We start from the raw sequence: 20,971 nt of genomic DNA, 5'->3' as shown, positions 1-20,971 counted from the left end.
AAGAAATTAGAATATTATAAGGTATTGATTACTTTAATAGATTGTGGAATATTAACTGGAAAAAGAGAAAAGTGAGGGTAGATGGAATTGGATAAGGGAAAGAAAACAATATTCAGGCCACAAAATAGAATTGGAATTGACTTAAGATTTTGGAGGCCTTGCAGTTTCTAGTATTGCTAAGATTAAGAATGTAATCAAAGTCCTGAGACAGAACAAAGGAAAGGCCATTAAAATTAAGGAGATTTAGGAACTAGTGGCATAGATTGTTGCATGACTTGCCCATATAAATGTACATAGAATGATGACACGAATTAAGGTGGAAAAGTGCTTTAGTTTTCTGTGAGTGAAAGGAAGAGAGTTTCATAGACAGCAGCCAAGTGTAGGTGAGAATGAAAAACTCTTTCAATATAAACCTCAAGGTTCAAGAAGTTTTCTAAAGAGGAAGAGGGAATGATTTTCTGAAAGTGACAATGTGCAATACATACACTAGATCAACCCAGCAAACCTGACAGATGAGGCTTCCCTTAAAAAATGAAAATAAAACTGCCTCTACTTGGGTATGCTATAGGCAAAGAAATATTCTTATATAGCCATTTTAAATTGATAATACATCTTTTTATAAATTTATTTGATGTGCAATAGATTTATCAAAAAGTATAAAGACAGCTCTCCCTCCTAATTTCTCAATTCTACTCCATGCTTCCCAAAAATGAGGAGGAAATAGAAGTGAGTCAACTTCAGAATATTCAATAAAAGCAAAAGCAAATCATGGGACTTCCACTTCCAAACAAGAAGTAACCGGGTTAGGATTAACTGAGTTCTATCTGAAGAGGCTACAATTTCATATATGAAATAACATGTCATAATATGAAATAACAGTTTTATGACACTTGATATCAGGCAATGAAAGATTGCAGTTCTTGGCAGATGAGTAACAGAGAGGTTAGCCCTACAATTGCCTAGCTAAGAGTTTTCAGGCCACAACCCATGGCAGGAAACAGAAATAGAGCCCAGACACACTCAGAGATGAGAAGATAGCGCCAAGAGTCTGGGGAGAACAAGGTGGCTAGAGTTTGCATGACAGAGTATGGGAGAGAAAAGAATGCACAGAGAAAAAGCCCAGCGATCGGTAGAGTCCTCCCCAGGTGTTCAACACAGTACTGATTACTGCATACATACAGGAAACTACTCAGGGAAAGAACCATCCAAAGGACTAGAGGGGATAGTGCTCAACGCTCACATAGGGTCTGGAATAGTGGCTGTTTCCACCAGAGTCTGAACAACCTTGTAATTCAGGGAGCATTGGATAATAACTCAGAAGAGCCTTTCCTCACTAGATGGGAATGATTACCTTAGTCTTAACACTGCTCTGCTCCTCATAACAAAGCTTAAGCAATATTTGAAAAGACAAACTCTTTCTAAGTAACTTAACTGCATCCCAGAACAAAGCTCAAGCATGTAGAAATATAAAACTATTCAGTACATAAAATGGTAAAATTCACAATATCTGATATCCAATCAAAATCAGTAGTCATGCAAAGAAGCTGAAAATAGATCATAGAATGCATCATTTGAAACTGACCCAGAAACTGACATGGATATTAGAAGTATCAAAGTTAAAACAGTATAACTCTACTGTATCTATTCAAAAGCTAGCTATAGAAGTGAAATGTGTAAGAATGACACAAACTGTACTTTTAGAGATGAAAACTGCAAAGTATGAGATGAAAAATACAATGGATGAAATTACTGGTACATTAGACATTGAAGAAAAAACTTAGTAAACTTGAAGACATAGCAATAGAAACAATATAAAAGTAACTACAGAAAACTAATTCTAAAAATCTAAAAGAGTAGTTAACATAATTTCTCCAAATTTGATGAAAACTATAAATTTACAAATGCAACAAATCCCAAGCACAAACACAAAATAAACTGCACCAAGTCACATTATAATTAAATTACTCAAAGCCAAGGATAAAGAAAAAATCTTAAAAGCAACCAGAGAAAAAAAGGTACATTATGAACAGAAGAAAAAGGATCAGAGTCAGGATACCAGCATGTTTTTCGTGGGAAACAAGACAAAGGAGAAGGCACTGGAGTAACAACTCTAACGTACTGAAAGATACAAATTATCAACTTAGAATTTAAACTGAGGAAAATATCCCACAAAACTGAAGGTGAAACAAAGATGTTTTTAATATGTAGAAGCTAAGAGAATTCATCACCAACAGACAAACCTACCACAAGAAATGTTAAAGCAAATCCTTCAAATAGAAGGAAGATGATGCCAGATGGAAATGTGAATCTACGCAAGAGAATGAGGAGTAACAGAAATGGCAATTACATGTGTAAATATACAGGACTTTTTTTCTTATTATATAACCCTTTTTATAAGGATGATAGTTGAAAAAATAATAACAATGTAGCATGATGTTAAAACACATGTAGGTATGTATATACATTATAATGTATAGAACACAAAGACTAGGAGGGAAAAAAAGGAAGCATAATACTGTAAGCATTTTTATACTTTATGTAAAGCAGTATAAGAGCACATAAAGATACATGGTGATAAGTTAATTATGTATGCTATAAATCCTCAAAGAACCACTAAAATAAAAAAACCCACGATTTTAGTTAATAAGCAAAAAATGAAATAAAAAATAATTCAAAAAATGGAAGAAACAGAGAAACAGGTTAACAAAGAACAGAAAGGACAAATAGTAGTAAATTTAAACATAACCATATAAAAATAATCATATTAAATGTAAGTATTCTAAATACCCCTCATTAAACCGCAAAGTTGTCAGATTTGGTAGAAATGCAAGAACCAACTATATGCTGCCTAAAAGAAACAAACTTTAAATATAAATCCACAAATAAATTAAAAATAAAAGGATGAGAAAAAATAGACTATGTTTACACTAAGCAAAAGGAAGCTGGGGTACCTATACAAATTTAAGGCAAAATAGATTTCAGAGCAATACATATTGCCAAGGGTGTAGTGGGAAGAATAATGCCCCTCTCCTTCTAAATATGTCCATGTCCTTATCCCAGAACATTGTGGAAATATGATTTTGCAGATGTGATTAGGTTAAGAAGCTTAAGATGGGGAAGAGTATCTTGGGTTATCCAGATGTGCCCAAGCTAATCACATAAGCTCTTAAAAGCAGAGAACTTTACCTAACAGTAGTCAGAAGGAGATATGACTATGCATGAATGAATGGCAAGAAAGATGAAATGTTGCTGACTTTGAAAATTGAGGAAAGTGGCCACAAGCCAAGGAATATGAGTTGTCCCTAAAAGTTGGATAAGTCAAGGAAAAATATTTTGACTAGATCCTACAGAAAGGAACATGGCCTTGCCACCTAATTTTAGCCCAGGGAGACCTGGGTCAGACTTCTAACCTGCAGAATAGATGAGAAATTTGTGGTTTTTTAAGACACATTTTTTGATAATTTGTTACAGGGTGCTATAGATTAAATGTCTGTGCCCCCCACCCCAAACTTATATGCTAAAATTCTAACCAGTAACGTAATGGTATTAGAAGATGTTGCCTCTGGGAGGTGATTAAATCATGAATGTAGAGCACTTATGAATGGGATTAGTGCCCTTATAAAAGAGACCTCAGAAAGCTCCCTCACATCTTCTACCATGTGAAGACACAGTGAGAAGACTGCCATCTATGAATCAGGAAGCAGGCTCCCATGGAATCTGCCAGCACCTTGACTGTGGACTTCCCAGTTGTTGTTTCTGTTGTTTATACACCATCCAGTCTATAACATTCTTTTATAGCAGCCTGAACTGACTAAGACACAGGAGCAAGGCAAAACTAACACAATGGGTAAAGAAGCTTATTTTATAATACTAGAGGATAAATACATCAAGAGGAATAATAATCCTACACATAAATGCACCTAATAGAGCTTCAAAATACATAAACAAAAACTGATAGAAGTACAAAGATAAACTGGCATATACAAAAATATAGTTACAGATTTCAGTATTCTTATATTAAAAATTAATAGAACAATTAGACTAAAAATTTGGAAGTACATAGAAAATTTAAATAGAAGTTTCCACAAATCAGGCTTAATTATACATTATACTAGGAACATTCTTCCCAACAACATCAGAAAAGACATTCTTTTCAAGTGAATGCATAATATTTTCTAAAATAGACCATATTCTGGTCCATAAGCCTCTCTCAGTAAATTTAAAAGGATCTGAGTCATAAAAAACATGTTATCTGACTGCAATGGATTTAAATTAAAAATCAATAAAAGAAGGATCTTTTGAATATCTGTAAGACTTGGAAATTATATAACACACTTTTAAATAGCACAAGGATTCAAAGAAAAAATCAAAAGGGACATTAGAAAGTATTTTAAACTGAATGAAAATGAAAACACAACATAGAATTTGTGAGGGGTGGCTAGAGCAGTACCTAGGGGAAGATTTATAGCACTAAACACCAACATTAGAAAATAAGAACTATCTCAAATCAATGATCTCACCTTCCTTCTTGAGCAACTAAGAGAATGAGAGTAAACGAAACTCAGAATGAGCAGTAAAAAATAAAGATCAGGGCAAAATCCATGAATAGGAAATAGAAGGTGAATTAAGAAAAATAATGAAATCAAAAGCTTGCTCTTTGAGAAATTCAATAAAATTGATAAACTTCTACCTAGGTTAATAAAAAAAAAAGCAAGAGGACACAAATTCTCAGTGTCAGGAGTAAGAATGGTGACATTACTACAAATTCTATAGATATCAAAAAGGAGAAAAATAAAATGTTGTGAACAATTTTATTTTGACAACTTAGATGAAGTGGATTAATACCTTGAAAGACATAAACTAATAAAATCACTTATGAAGGAATATGTAACATAAATAGCTTTATCACTTTTAAATAAGTTGAATCTGTAGTTAAAAACCTTCCCAATAAGAAAATTCTAGACTCAGATGTATTCATTGGTGATTTCTATCAATCATTTTGAAAAATAATATCAATTCTATTCCATTCCAGAAATTGGAAGAGGAAAAAACATTTTGAACTCATTTTATGAAAGGCAACATTACCCTGAAACAAATACCAGACAAAGCCACTACAAGAAAATAAAACTATAGTGGGCCGGCCCCGTGGCTGAGTGGTTAAGTTCACGTGCTCTGCTTCGGTGGCCCAGGGATTCACTGGTTTGGATCCTGGGCGTGGACATGGCACCACTCGTCAGGTCACGTTGAGGTGGCGTCCCACGTACCACAACTAGAAGGACCCACAACTAAAATATACAACTATATACTGACTATATACTGGCGGAATTGGGGGAGAAAAAGCAGAAAGAAAAAAAAACAAAGATTGGCAACAGTTGTTAGCTCAGGTGCCAATCTTTAAAAAAAAAAAAAAAAGAAAACTACAGACCATTTTCCTTCAAGAACATACATGAAAAGATTCTAAACAAAATGTTATCAAATTGAATCCAACAGAATATGGATAATACATCATGACCAAGTGGAATTTATCCCAGAAATGCAGGATTTATTTAACATTCCAAAACAAATGAATGTAAATTATGATAATAAGAAATCAATTTTTGGTGCCTCATGCTCATCATTCTGACTCAATCTCAACTACATAGTGACCTGCTTCAATATTTAAGAGACTAGTAAGACTAAATACTCTAAATCAAATAAATGAACAGTTTTATGTAGCCATTATATTTTCCTTTATCGTTCTTCAACGTTTGAGAGTCATTTCCAACTAAAAAGCGAGGCAAAAGTGAGGGCACAGAGCTGTAAATGCATAAATACCTCCTTAGCACTTACTAACAATAAAGACTTATTTGAAAAGTCCTTAGGCAACAATTTCTTCCAATGTTCTTGCTCTGTATGTGAGAGACTTGAAATTGAATGACGGTAAGTGGTTTCACTTAATTTACTTCCTGTTATAATTTTTCCCTATTCCTAGGAATCATCTTCCAATCAATTCACCTGAACTCATACCCGGAACTTTATTCTCCTTGGTTCTATAAATTTCTCTTACGCTTAAGGGACCAACCCCAGCCATGATAAATCCAACCATTCTTCCTCACCCACTATTACTATTATCATCCTTGGCCATTTCAACATCCATGTTGACATAGTAGATGATCCATCCCTGGCCCCTCAGAATCTTAAAATAATTAATATCCATGACCTTTTCCTCTACTCCACCCCAGGCAAGCACTCCCATGCCCGTATTCCACTTTTTATCATCAAAAATAACACCTGTCACATCTACATTTTTAGTATTCTACTCTACTTTTAATCACCAAATTATTTTATTCTCAGTCCAACATTTCTTCAATCTTATGAAGACCTACAGTCCACTTAAGACTTTCACTCACGTCCTCACCTCCTCCTAACCCATTTAGAGTTCATGGTTCAGCACCATAATCACTCGCTTGCAAATCTACTAACTTCCTCAAACCTTTCTTCTCCTGCCATACTCACTTGGAAACATGAGGTTTGAATTGATTCTAAGTTTTAGGCTGGTCTGCAACTCCATCTGAGATGCCAAATGAATAACACAACCGTGTTGACTTGTGTCCCTTAAAATCTATAAAACAAAGTCATGAATGAGCTTTCAATATTGCACAGCATTATGCTACATTTCCTTATCAAATTTAATTTTTCAATGACAGCAACAACATTCTTACTCTTTGTTCTCTTGTCAAAATACCAACATCCATCTCCCTCTTCAGATAATGAGACCTCCTTTTCCTTTGTGTTTTCTCCTTTTAATTTTAATAACATTATTATTGGTTCCACTTTTGCTTTCTGCCTAATTATATCATTAACAAGTTCAAAACACTTAGTGGCTTTCTATTGCAATTATAATAAAATACAAACTCCTTCCCATGCCTTACAGGCCTTTTATGGTCTAGCTCCTGCCTACATTCTGACCTATTTCTCTTAACGTCTCCAACATTTACTGCACTCTAGTGACATATGCATTGCTTTTATTTTTAATACTCACTTTCTTCTCTTGATTCATCAATTTTCAAAACAATGCATTGACTTCTTAGAATACTCCTCTGGTCCATTTCTCCACAGTCTCATCACAAACTTCTGCACTTGAAAATTTTGGGTGTTTTCAATTCACTGGATAATGATTTTTATTGACATTCATATTTTCCCATCTTTGGTCAGTGTGGGCCTCTCCACACTCCCAAATCCTTCTGACATATCTGTAGGAACCTTTGATGTTTCTTTACTTTCTAGTTTGACAAGATGTTCCAGATTTTCCAGCTCCAAGCATGGGATCATCCATTCACTCAGAGATGCCCATTTCCTTTTTAGCAGAAAAAATGGTATTTAGAAACCACATCTGTGTACTGAGTGCTCGTTGCTACTGGAGTGATAAATGTTTGTGTTTTCACAATGGTGTTTTTCTGGTACTAAAACAGACCAAACTTTTTCTATATCAGAGCCTTTGTATTTATGTTTTCTCTGTCTTGAATTCACAACTCTAAGAAATCTGCAGAATAAACTCTTTCTGATCATCAGAGATTATATCACAATGCCTCAGAGAAGAGTACTCCTTTCTCCTTTACTTGTATCCCATTACTGCATTTGATTTTTTAAACTCTTAAGTATTGTATTTATCATTTATGGCTCCCCACCCCCATCTCCCTCTGGTAGAATGGAGTCCCTGGGGATGCAGTCTGCTCTGTTCGTATTGTACCTCCAGCACCTATCACATAACATGAAGACGATGATAGCCTGTAAAGTTTATTCAATGAATGAATGGGATAGTAAAAAAGATCACTGGTTGCCAGGAATTTGGGGGTAGCAGAAGGGAGAGGGATAAACAAGTAGGCTCAGGGTATTTTTATGGCAGTGAAACTATTCTGGATGGCACTGTCATGAAGGATAGATGACATTATGCATTTGGTAAAACCCATAGAATGTACAAAAGAGAGTGAACCCTAATCAAAACTACTGACTTTAGTTAATAATAATGTATTCATATTGGCTAATCAGTTGCAACAAATGTACCACATCCATGAAAGATGTTAATAATAGAGGAAACTGAAGGGGGAATATATAAGAACTCCGTACATTCTGCTCAATTTTCTGTAAGCCTGAACTGCTGTAAAACTAAAGTTTATCAATTAAAAAAAACTGCTATGGCCTTCCTATCCTCAAATCTTGTCTTCTTTCAAATTGTCTTCCACACTTTTCCTATAGTACTTTAAAATGCAAATCTTGTTGCTCTCTTACTTAAAATCCTCGTAATCCTCAAAATAAACACAATTAGGTTTAAAAAAAGTCAAAAGTCTACTATGTGCCAGATGCAGGGAATACTGTCATAAACAAACCAATCTACGCTTTTGTTTTCTGAAATTTTTAATTTTCAGGAAAATTGTCAGTTCTAGTTTTGGTGTCATAGAGCACCTCTTCTTGTCATTGCTATTCATATACTTGTATTCTTTTAATAATGCTTTTGGATTTTGGAGAGGTTAGTCTCTTTAAGCCTGAGTTTTTGTCTATTGACTATTCCGAGGTGAGCAAATATAGATTAACACTTTAATATTAACATTCAATGTATTTAATAAATTTTATTTAATATTAACATATCTATAATTATAAACAATTTACAAAATATATTTTATAAATATAAAATATTTATAATTATATTATTATACAATAATATATAAATTTACATATTGAATATATATTTAATTGTATATGAAATATATAATACGGTATTTGACTTTCTCCCTCTGTCTTATTTCTCTTAGCATAATAACCTCAAGTTCCATCCATGTTGTCACAAATGGCTGGATTTCATCATTTCTTATGGCTAAGTAGCATTCCATTATGTATATAAATACTGTATGATCTCACTCATAAGTACAAGATAAAAGCAACGACAAACAAACACATAGCAACAGAGATAGGATTGGTGGTTACCACAGGGAAAGGGGGAGGGCAAAAGGGGTGATTAGGCTCACATGTGTGGTGATGGACTATAATTAGTTTTTGGGTGGTGAATATAATGCAATCTACACAGAATTCAAAATATATTATGATGTACATCTGAAAGCTATACAATGTTATAATCCAATGTTACTGCAATAAAAAAAAATCATTTCTGTACTGGGACCAATGCAACTTAAACTAATCAGAATAAAGGGAAGTGAAAATTATCTAAATTTCCAATGAGAAGTAATTAAATACATTATCATAAATCTACTTGATATACTATTATGTGATCATTATTTTTGAAGGAAAACTTGGTAATTAACATTAGAAAATGTTTGTGTTGGGGCCGGCCCCGTGGCCCAGTGGTTAAGTCCGCGTGTGCTCCACTTCCGCAGCCCAGGGTTCGGATCCTGGCTGCAGACATGGCACCATTGATTAGGCCATGGTGAGGTGGCATCCCACATGCCACAACTAGAAGAACCCACAGCTAAGATATACAACTATGTACTGGGGGGGATTTGGGGAGAAAAAAGCAGGAAAAAAAACAAAGAAGAAGATTGGCAACAGTTGTTTGCTCAGGTGCTAATCTTTAAAAAAAACTGGTTTGCATTTAAAAAAAAGAAAATGTTTATGTTATAATGTTACCTGAAAGAAAACATAAAAATATATAGATTTATTAAAAACTTAAAACAGGGAAAAATAAAATAAAATAAAGTATATAATATGTAAATATGTAAAATATAATGTAATATAATTACATTATGGTATACAAATATATTATAAATGATTTATAATAAATATTATTGAATATTAAAATAAATTAGAATACTTTTTAAAACTCTATATGTTATTACTACTGTGCTATTAATCTGTGCAATATACACTCTTATGATTAACTAATCTTTCATGTGTGTAAGTCTTGTTTCCCAAATGAATTTGTAGGCTCAACAATGGGTGGGAAGAACAGGTCATACTGATATGTTTTACTTGTACCCACTACAAATAGTCCCCGAAGAGTTTTGAATTTTGAGGTAACTATCACTCTCCTTTGAATTCTTAGTTTTAGACAGTTGACCACTGGTGACACAACATTGAATAAACACAGATTTCTTTCCCCTCTGTCCCCATGGAGCTTCCTTTCTGGTGAAGGATAAGAGACGGACATTAAGTAAAAGCACCTGTATGTTTAAATTTGAAGCTGTGATAGGGCTGGGAAGAAGTGCACATTGCTAAGGAATTGTGTGGTGGACAGATTTTAACTGAGAAGTTTATCCAAGAAAACATTTATGTGTCAAAGACTAATAAATATAAATATTAAGAAAGAGTAGTTATAAACAAACCAAAACTGGAAGTAAAGGATTTCAAGGGAGAGGGAACTGGCTTTGCAAACCTCTGTGGCAGGAGGAACCGAAATGAATAGGAGGCTGCAGGAAGCCATTGTGGCAGAGACAGGAGAAGCACAGGGGCACGGAGTGATGGGAGGTTAGAGACTGACGGGAGATAGATGGGACAGGTCTTCTGCACATATTAAGAAATTTAATCTTTTTATTTTCTTAAATTAAAAAAAAAAATGTTTTCTAGGAGTAATGAAAAGCCACTGAAGAGATTTCAGCAAAAGGATAAGATTTGTGCTTTCATAAAATCACTCTGGTTGTAATATGAAAAATGATTTCAAGGAGGCAAGAATGTGAGAAACCCTTTAGGAGACTATTATAGTCGTTCTAGCAAGACGTAGTGGAACTATCTTTTTTAACTCACTCTCCTTTATATTGAAGTCTTTTAGAAAGTGACCCAGACAATTCACCCTTAATGATATTCTCCCTGTCATTAGGAAGTGATGCGAATAGTTTACCATAAGGACAATTGCTTCTCACCGTATGGCATTTCTCTTTTAATATCCCAATTCATAACAGATACTGCAGTCATGTGACAAATACCTTGTTAGTGACAAAAACAAGTTATGATCACATGAATTCTCAGGTCTCATCTGCTCTTACTGTATATTTGAATATTCCTCAATTTGTGTCATAATGAGCTCTTACACAGTTCTCCTGTGTACTGTTGCTTCCATCCTGGCTGTATTTAAAAGGAATATTTAGAAAGAATATCTACAGATTGCATATCCTTAAGAGGCAAAAATTAAAATAATAAGCAGGATCTGATAAACTCAAGGACAGTGACATATTTGAGACTGATTGCAAATCCTATCCAAGCAACTGTAATGCATTGATGACCTTCTGAAGGCAGGAAGATGAGAATGGTGGTTTCATAGTATTGCTGGTGGTGAGAATGCTTCTTGATTATGTATGTGGAGCACAATGTATTTGATTTTTTTTCAATGAGGTACAAAATTCTGGCTTAAGAAAATTATATTAAAAATGCATTAAAATATCCCTGTAAGTGAAACTTTAAACCATGTGAGCCATATCAGTATTTCCTAATTCTTTTTCTTCTTTGTGCCTTTGTTCACCATCTTGCTTAATGATTGCTCTTTCTTTGTTTTTGCTTTGTTTTAACTTTCTTTGTACAGTCTGACTTAGAGAAGCTTTTCTTTATGTACATCTGATAAGTCATATTATTTTCCTTGGAACAATGCATTCTCTAGGACCCCATCCCCCTACCTGCCCAGGGCCTTCATTTATTCATTCATTCGTTTCCTTCTGTCTTGACCTTTAAAGCTTCCCATTTAAAGTCAGAGGTTTCCAGCCCTTGTTTGAAGGCATCATAAGATTAGGTCTCTCCTCTACTGTGTTGTATGTACTACTAGTCGTTTTATTAAACATGAAACAATTAGAAGGGAGTTTGCTTCAACATTCTGAAACCAAATTGATCTTCAATATTCACACATACCTTTTGTTCTGTAATTAAGGTGTTATAGTAAAATAGCTAATATGCATTTATCTAGTAAATAGATTTATATTAATGGGATTTTCTCATTCATGAAACATTTAAAAAAAGAAAAACTTTAAAGGTATCTCATTGTATTTTACATGCAATTAAATGACAAGAAGTATAATCTTTCAGGCTAGTTTGTTATTGTTTAAACATTAAATATATTTAGGAAATTTATCTCAATACACAAAGGACCATTTTTCTCAAGAATCTACTGAGGTCAAATGTGCATGCATTTCAGGGGCATAAGAGCATAAATGTCTTCAAACTGCCCCCCAGAACTTGATCTCTGATTTTGTTTGGTCAATCTTGGAAAATAACAGGTCCTCCAAACCATTTTCGTCAAAAAAAGAGCATAAGGTTAGTAGTCATTCTCTATAGTCTATTACAACAGCAACAATAATAAAGCCTCTAAATTTTGCTTAAAATTAATGCTTCTCTCTTCCCTTTTGGGTTGACTGCCTGTAGTAGAAAAAGTGTGTGAATTCTCTATATGTTACCTACCTGAACTAATTTGGCATTAGTTTCCTCTGACTGTGGCAAAAGTTTAAAGCTGAGTCTCTCTCTTAGAGATGCTTTTACAGGTTGTCAGGGAATTCTGTCATCAGGAGGCTCTCTCGTCTCTACTTCCCTCGACACATGCACCTATATCTCCTCTAGCTGGCCCTGGAAGATCCCTCCTCATTTCCTAGGGATTTGGCAATAGTCTTCCAACCTCTTTCAGCTGAGGTCCATTTGCCCCTTCGTTTGTCCCTCTTTGTAGGATCTAAACCAAACCTGGCCAAATTTCTTTTATGTATAGCACAGGAAATATACCCCTTTGATCTACCATCAGTGAGAGTGCAGATATTTTCAATTATACTCAACATTTCATTTGGCTGCCCAGTGAACAGCTTCAGCCACAACATTTTTCCCTTTAAAATTCTCATTTGTGAGTCTGACCCTCATGCAGTGTGTCACCAGACTGCTAGGAATACTACCAAGCTTGCTGAGTTATCTCTTTGAAGCTCCTCATCAGACAGACAGTCATCCCACCGCTGTCCCCCTTGGGAGATGGGACTCACCGCATAGCTCTTGTCAAAGAAACTTTAATTCCCAACTCTCCTCTTGGCTTTTCCAGCTTCTCAGACAGACTGGAGATGGTTGATCAGACAACAGCAGTAAAACAGATAAGTTCTTGTCCGTCTCCTTGGCAAGTTTATGTGGTTTTGAACCTCACATTAAAATGTGGCTTTTATTCTAAAATAGAGACAAGATAATATTGAGACAGAGTCTCATTTTACATATATTTGGTATGTATGTGTGTTTATGTGTAACATAAAAGACTCTGTTTTTATGTACTCTGCACATTATGAGGTACCAAATCAATGCTTAGTAAATGTTAAATCACATACAAGGCACCCAGTACTGAAGTGGTGAATTATTTCCAATGGCATCCTGTGCTTACAAACCTATGGAACCTGCTGATCTCCTGCTGGTGTCTTCCAGCACCAATTGCAAGTGAAGGAAGGTGGGTTGGGCTTGTTGGGAACATAGCAGGATAGAAAAACACAGAGAATTAATAAATAGAGTGCAAAAGGAAGATAGCACATCTGGGTTCAAATCCCAAGTCCTTGTCTTAATGTATGTGCCCATTCACTTAAATCCTATGGGGAAAATCACAAACGTTTATAGAGATTATCTCTAAAATGGGGTAATAATATCTATTCACAGAATTGTGAAGATTAAACAATGTAAGTAAAAGTTTTCTGTGGAATGTAAAATGCAGTCTTTATGAATATTAGATTCAGAAATTTTAGCGTGCCTTCATAAGCATGGAAAAACCACTGGAGATGCTTAATAAAGGAAGACAGAAATGTTAATCTGATAACAATATATATGATGGATAAAGTGGGTGCAGCCTAGAAGCAGGCAAATCAGTTAGGAAGCCATTAGAATATTTCACTTGTATAATAACAGATGATAAACAGAGGTAGGGATTAGACAGAAAGAAAATATCACATTCATTTGTTGCAGGAACTGAAAATTCAATAGAGGACAGAATATAGAATATTTCTTACATAAGTTGGTGTTTTGAGAATGCTCACATTATATTATGTTTAAATCTATGTAGGAGCAAAGCAAAGGAAGTGAATAGACATAGTTGCTGTCCCAAAGATATCACCTTGGCACTCACCATGCTCAGATATGTTTACAGTCTCCTGCTGGCAACCAGAGTGTGCATCTGTGAGTCTCTACCGGAGATCTGGCCACAGGAATGTGCTTGGTCCATGCTCCGGTGAGGTTGGAAGTGTCCAGGAGTCAGTGTAGCCTGCAGTAACCCTCAACCAGTGTTAAGGGAGGAATTGGTGAATAAAGAGTCTGTCCTCCTTATCCGTTTGGCAGAAGCGTGACCTAGGCATTCTTCCTGCATTTCCAGAGGCATTGGGCCCAGGTTGCCGTGGTGGTAACCTGCTCGTGTAATGCAGTCAGTATTAGCTTCCTTCTCTTTCTTCTCTCACTTCCTCACTTCCCTAGCAGTGCTTTCTAAATTGACTTCTCTAATAAACTGACTACTTGCACTCAAATCCTTATCTCAGGGGCAACCTAAAAAGAGGAGTGATGAAGGATGGAATAACATGGTACTGACCTGAAGGTGTATAAGCTACTTGAAGGGTGAGAGTAATTTGTAGTTCCTTCTATCATATTTAGATGTTTTTCCATCTGAATAGATTTTAATCTCCTTGGGGCAAAACCTATGTAATCCTCACCTGTGGCGTCTTTAGCGAGTAGCACATTGTGTTGCCCAGAAAGATGCACAATAAATATTTGTTGAAAGGACAAGCCCATAAAGAACTGAACAGCTTCTTTAATATCAGCACTGCTCTTGGTCGCTGTAATAAACTGATAACCTTTGCATTCAAACCTTTTTCACATGATTTTCCAGCCAGGTGCATGTACTTTATTCAGGAAACGGACTTCACGTTTTCTTTTGAATCCAGGAAATATTATTGTTATGCATATGCAGCAACTCACCAGAACAAAACACACAACCGCCCAGACTCAGCTTGATAGCAGATTCATCATAGCTTTTTTTCTGTGGCCTTTAGTGTATATTGACAAAATCATAAGTTAAATGCCAGACTTTCAAATGTAAAGCAAAACTGTTTCCTATTACTGACTAAACAATTGTTGTGTTAGGCATTTCAGACTGAGACTTCATTCCACAGCCACTGGTTTACTGCTCTATGCCCGCAGTTTCAGGAATACATCCTGATTCCAACAGGAAAACAAGGCTTACTGTGGCTTGAATGAAGCTGGAATTCTCTTCTCAGTTGAGGACACTAATGTGAACGTAAAACAGATTTAGAACCCAAAATTGGCAGAAAGTATTCCCTGCAGAGTTCCTCAGTGCTGTCTGCCATATGCAGCAATCTCTCAATTCATGCATTCGCCTTGCTTGATTGAGAGCTGGCTAACGAAGTGGCAACAATCCAGTTAGTTAATATGAAGGAAAGAAACACAATACACACAGGTATAGAACACAGAGACATTCTTTAGAAGATTATCTTCAAACAATAAAACTATGCTTATAGAATTAGGAAAATATAAATTAAAATAGGAGGAAAGATAAAGTTGCATATGACATGTAAGTTTTATTTAATAGGCTATAAAACATAGCATATGTGTGAAATAATAATTTCTAATCACCTCACTACAAAGAGAGAACAATCTTCATTTATAGGCTGTTTTATGGTTGGATGACGCTTTTTTAAAAAGATGGCAAATGTATAAATTGACAGTTTAACTTTCCAGTGGGTTGGAAAAGTATTATTTTCTGGTCAGGGCAGATTTATAGGATTGGATGACTTCCATAATGCATGTTGGACCAATCATCGTGATAGGAGAACCTGAGGCAGTTTCCAGGCATGCAGGCCTCTGCAGCTTCCTTCCTGACTTGAGAAGAACCACAGGTCAGCCCCCAGGCCAAGCGATGAATGGCTCAGGTATAGTGTGTGACCTGCTATTTGCATAGTCTCACAAAAGTACTGTGCTGGTCTTAAGTCAGACAGGTGTCCACACTCCTGCATCCCCAGGCCGCAGTGATTAAGGAAGCACTCAGGCCTCTCTGCAGCTGGCATAGAGCATGTGGGATTTTTCCCAGACTCTTTTGATAAGTGCAACTGGCTGAAAAGTGAATTTTCTCTTGCAGGCTGCATCCAAACACAGCAAGTGGAGTGGAAAAGGAGAGAAATCACCCAGTTGTCTGTAAAAACAGAGTGTATTATCAAAGCTTAAACCCATAATTGACTTCTCTTGTCCATACTTTCTTAAAAGCCTTAACCTATCATAGTTAGGGCAAAAGGATTTTATCCTGACGGAGAAACAGGGAAGAGGAGAAGTGTTCATCACAGAGGATAGGGAAAAAGACAAAATTCTTGTTTTTCTAAGAAACAAGCTCTTTACTAAGGAATACATTCTTCATTTTAGAAAACTACAGAGTCACCCTTCCAGCTCTCTCATTTGAAGATGCAAAATCTGAGGCTGAGAGCTTTTGAAATGGCCAGCATTATACAAGACCAAGGTTACCCAGCTGGCAAATGTTGGTGTTTGGATTCATTAGTGTCTGCTTGTTCAGGGAAGTCTTTTCTAGAGAGTTATGTCGACTTAATGAAAGGGAGGTTGGGAATTAAATTTGGATGGCGTAGTCAGTCCTATTATATCACAGTCACAGAGTTATATCATTTTTGAACAGAGACAGATCTTCACAGTGTGTGTATTATAACTTTATCATTGCAAAAATCAGAAATATATAACCTAACATAATTAAGTCATTTCCTAGGTAATAACAAAACTAGGGTTAGACACTCCTGATTCTCAAACACGGTTTCTACTCTATTCTATCTAAACACAAAGTGGTTGGTGCACATGGAAGGTAATCTTTCCCCTCACTTTGGCTGAAAGACAGGAAAATTTTAGGAAATTCTGAATATCTTATTAAGAAGTAGGGATGCATTTCTATTTATAACCCATGTCGTTTGGAGGTTGAACTGGTAATTATAAAGGATTGGAGGCTATACACTCCATTGACTGAATGGAGTACATGAAGGAGCACGTGACTGATCAATAACAGAAGTGCATGACTGATCAATAAAAGAACCAAGTCCTAGATTTCATCTCCATGAATGTGAGAGAATAGAGACAACATTAGACCCAGTGCGAAATAATCATAATGTAATTAGACCCTTGGACTAAAGATTTAGCATGTTGTCCAAGTTCCTGATGCCCCACCTGTACAATTATCATGATATCTGCCCAACCATGAATGTTCTAAGAGACGCAGATAGGTAGAGAAATCAAGTTTCCATATCCAACCTGAGTGAAATCTAGAGTCAGATCATTTCACTTCCGCCTTTTATTCTAAAGGTAGGGTGACCTACATTTATCATCCAATGCCATTTATCATCCAATTCAGGGTACACTGACAGATAAAAGTTTTGCTAATACTATTTCTTGAGGACAACTTCTGTAAATCAGAACCAAAATCTTGGAAACCTGTGAGCTATGATCTCCCTGTCTAAATGCCGTGTGGTGTGGCTATTGAACACTTGGTGGAAGACACCGTCCTGCTACTAGGGCAATGGCTTCTATTGTACTTTGCTGTGAAGGTAATAAGTCACTGTGATCCTACTACCTCACGGATAAGCTTGGCTAAGGCATTCTAGGTCAGTATCCTCATGTTTTTTATCTCAGCTTTTTTGGTTCCCTTCAACGCTACTTTCCAGGTTTGTGGGCAGTCACTTGAAATCTGGATTTGGAGTCCTATCTGTATTTGCAACCTCACAGATGTAGAATCAATGAACCTGCTTCTCTTTGGGAGAACCACATTAGGTACTCTTCTAAAAGCCATGTGTCTAATATGCTTTTTCTTTTTCCCTCTGTTCCCTGTGGTTTTCTCAGTGAATATGAGCACTGGAATCCATCTGGCCCTACATCTACTCTTCTGAGTGATAGCATCCTCGTGACTTTGGGAGACCCTGTATCCAGCCTGCTCAAAGAGGCTCTATGTTCCGATTCTAGGGGAATTTATATCTTTTTAAGGGAACCATGCAAGTAAATCCAAGAAGTCTACCATCTTTAGAAATTTCCAAGGTGGCTTTCTGGTACATTGTCACCAAAGAAGAAACACATACACACACATCCACATCCACACAAGATGCATAGGGGCATACTGAGACACACACTAGAAGTAAACAAGTTTGTCTTTTCCTGGTACCCCTCTATTAAAGAAACTTGTTACGTTATTGAGGATAACTGGTTCTCTATTTCAGTTTTGAGTGTTCTTCTTTGCCTTCAGAAGCAGGATGCATAGAATATTGCCACTTGACTATAATATATATTTTCCCAGGTATTTAAGTTGTAGGTTAATCTATGGGCAGTGGGAGACTAGAATTTCAGAGGAGTAAAATTTTAGTGAGTAAACATTTTATAAGACTGTTATTTAGACTGCTAAGCCTTGTATGGCTATTGGCAGTTTATCTAATGCTTTGGTGTGCAGAATCTTATCTAGGAATCAGTGTCAATGAACAGCAATTGCCCTGGGAATAAAAGAAATACTACTTGATATGATGACATGTATTCTGTTAATTTGGTCCCTCCCTGCCTCCCTCACTCCCTGCCTACCTGCCTTCCTTCCACCCTGCCTGACTTCCTTCCATCCTTCCTTTCTGTTTGCTGTGGTTTACTCACTGAAGATGAACATTGCACTCTAGGGTGACTGTTAAATATGCCAAACTACAATGCTCTTCGTTATGATCAGCATTTTTAAAAGTGGCATTAAAAGAGAGAGGCAAAAGCTCATACTTTCTAGAGAAGTCGTAGCAGTGACAGCTTCAAATTGTGAAATTTAGCCCTGTAATTGAAATCACATGTTTCATCTCAGTTTCATTTGCATGGGCTACAGGCTATAATTAACATCAAGTGGCAAGACAAGATCACATACAATAGAATCCTGGAGTACAATCAGGCCACCAAAATTGAAACAAGGCTTTCTGTTACTTAGCTACACAAGACTGGGTCTGTGCGGCCACGGAGAGATGACTATCAAGTATAGAAGAACAGCTGTGCGTGGAAAGTGACGGGGAGGGCACTAAGTTCACCACTAAATGTAGTGGTAAATAAGATTCGCTTTATTTTAATATCTTTTCACTTGTCTTTCAAAGCTTGATGCCTAAATTCTTTAATAATCTGGCCTTTGCCAACTTAATTTTTCACAGACTTCTACCATATATGCCAGGCATACAGATAGAACAGGAAACTGTCCCCCAGAAAAAAGGAAGACAAAGTCAACCTTTGTCTTCATGCTATTTCATCTTTCATCTCATAGGCAAGACTGCTTCACACATGCTCCTTCTCTTCAATACCTCCCTATGCTTTGGGACTAATTCTTACTCAACCCTAAATATTTAACCCAACTGTGACCACTTCTTGAATGAGTTTCCCAGGTATGTCCCGAGACTGAGCCAGGTTCCCTACTTCTACTACACCTCATTTATCACACTGGACCATTATTATCTGCCTAAGTATAAACTACACATCCTTGAAGCCTTTTCTGTCATTTTCTATTCTTATTTTACAATGCAATATCTGACTCATATAAAGAGATCAATAAATGCTTATCTACTAAGTAAATTGCTCCCTCCCTCTCCCATACAGTGTCTTTCATCTCTGCCAAACACCTAATATGTGTTTTGTTGATACAAGTTGTTTCTACATCAACATGTAAAGGTTTCATATTTCCAAGTAGTAGTCATATTTTCATAATTAGAGTCCTTTTGAAGTGTGGAAAGGCTCTAAAAAGGAAGAGGATAATGTTGGAATGGTAAGTGAGGTGGTGATGAATTTTTGAGCTCTTCATTTTCTTTATCCATCAAGCAGAGGGTATATTTCTATCTTTCTAATGAATTGTTATAATTACTGAATTCAGACTGAATGACACTGTGTCCTCTCATAAGCAATTTCTCCTCAGAGGATGCCTGAAGTAATCTGTAGATAATTACTTCTGGCTGGGTTGGTGTAATCATATGCATACCTTGGACCCCAGACCTGAGCTCTTGAAATGTTAGTTGCTCCTCAAAGGCTTCTTCATTGCTTTAATGGGCTGTAAATGGGATTATATCTCAGGACTGCTGTTCCTTAAGCCATGTCTGCATGCCACGTAATTGAATCTGCAAGTGGTCTTGGTAGGTCTAAATCAAACCATAGAGGTTCAGTAGGTGTGTTTCTTATGTACTATAATCTGTTGCCAGGAATTCTCTGTCAGTGACATTTGAAATCTGTCCTTAATATTTTTGTGACATGTAGGAATGCAGTTTCATTGATACTGTCCTTTTCTTTTATCCATTATGAAAGTCAATTGAGTTTTTCCAAAAGATACCATTGGAGTATAATTTCCACAACCTGGAAAAACTCCAGTTTTTCCTCCATATAATTGATGAGTAGATATCGTTCATTTTTAAAGTATTCAAACTAGTAAAGAAGAGATTATGAAATCATATTATCACCATTTTGCAAGCACTAATAAAATAATGTGTCTAAGAAATCAATGACAGAGGCTACTAACATTATGAAGATATTCACAACACAACATTATATGTTAGCTGGTGGAAGTACGATGAAGAAAGTATTCATGGCCAAACAAAATCAAGCCTAGATTTGATCAGGCCTCAAGTTCTAACCACCAATGAAGATAAGATATATGGGAAAATATATACTGAAACTTAGAGATACAGTTAGTGCAATCTAAGTTGTATGAATCTTTAGTAGTAAGTAAAATATAAGATAACCTAATTTCTCCAGCAAATAATTTGCAGAGAAAAAGTAAGATGAATAGGGAGCCTAAAGATCAACATTGTCCATTAGAAATAAAATGTAAGCCTCAAATGCTATCCACATTTGTAATTTTAGATTTTCCATTAGTCACATTAAAATAAGTTTTTAAAAAGTAAAATTAAATGGGTTTCTGCAGTTTCGATCTATGGTGTGGTGTATGGCTTTAGTTTGGAGAAATTCTCAGTCATTATTCCCGCAAGTATTGCTTTTATTTCTTTCTCTCTTTCTTCTTTCG

The sequence above is a fragment of the Equus caballus genome, chromosome 5 (genome assembly GCF_041296265.1).
Source record: "Equus caballus isolate H_3958 breed thoroughbred chromosome 5, TB-T2T, whole genome shotgun sequence".
NCBI lineage: Eukaryota > Metazoa > Chordata > Mammalia > Perissodactyla > Equidae > Equus > Equus caballus.
This window is presented reverse-complemented; position numbering follows the sequence as displayed.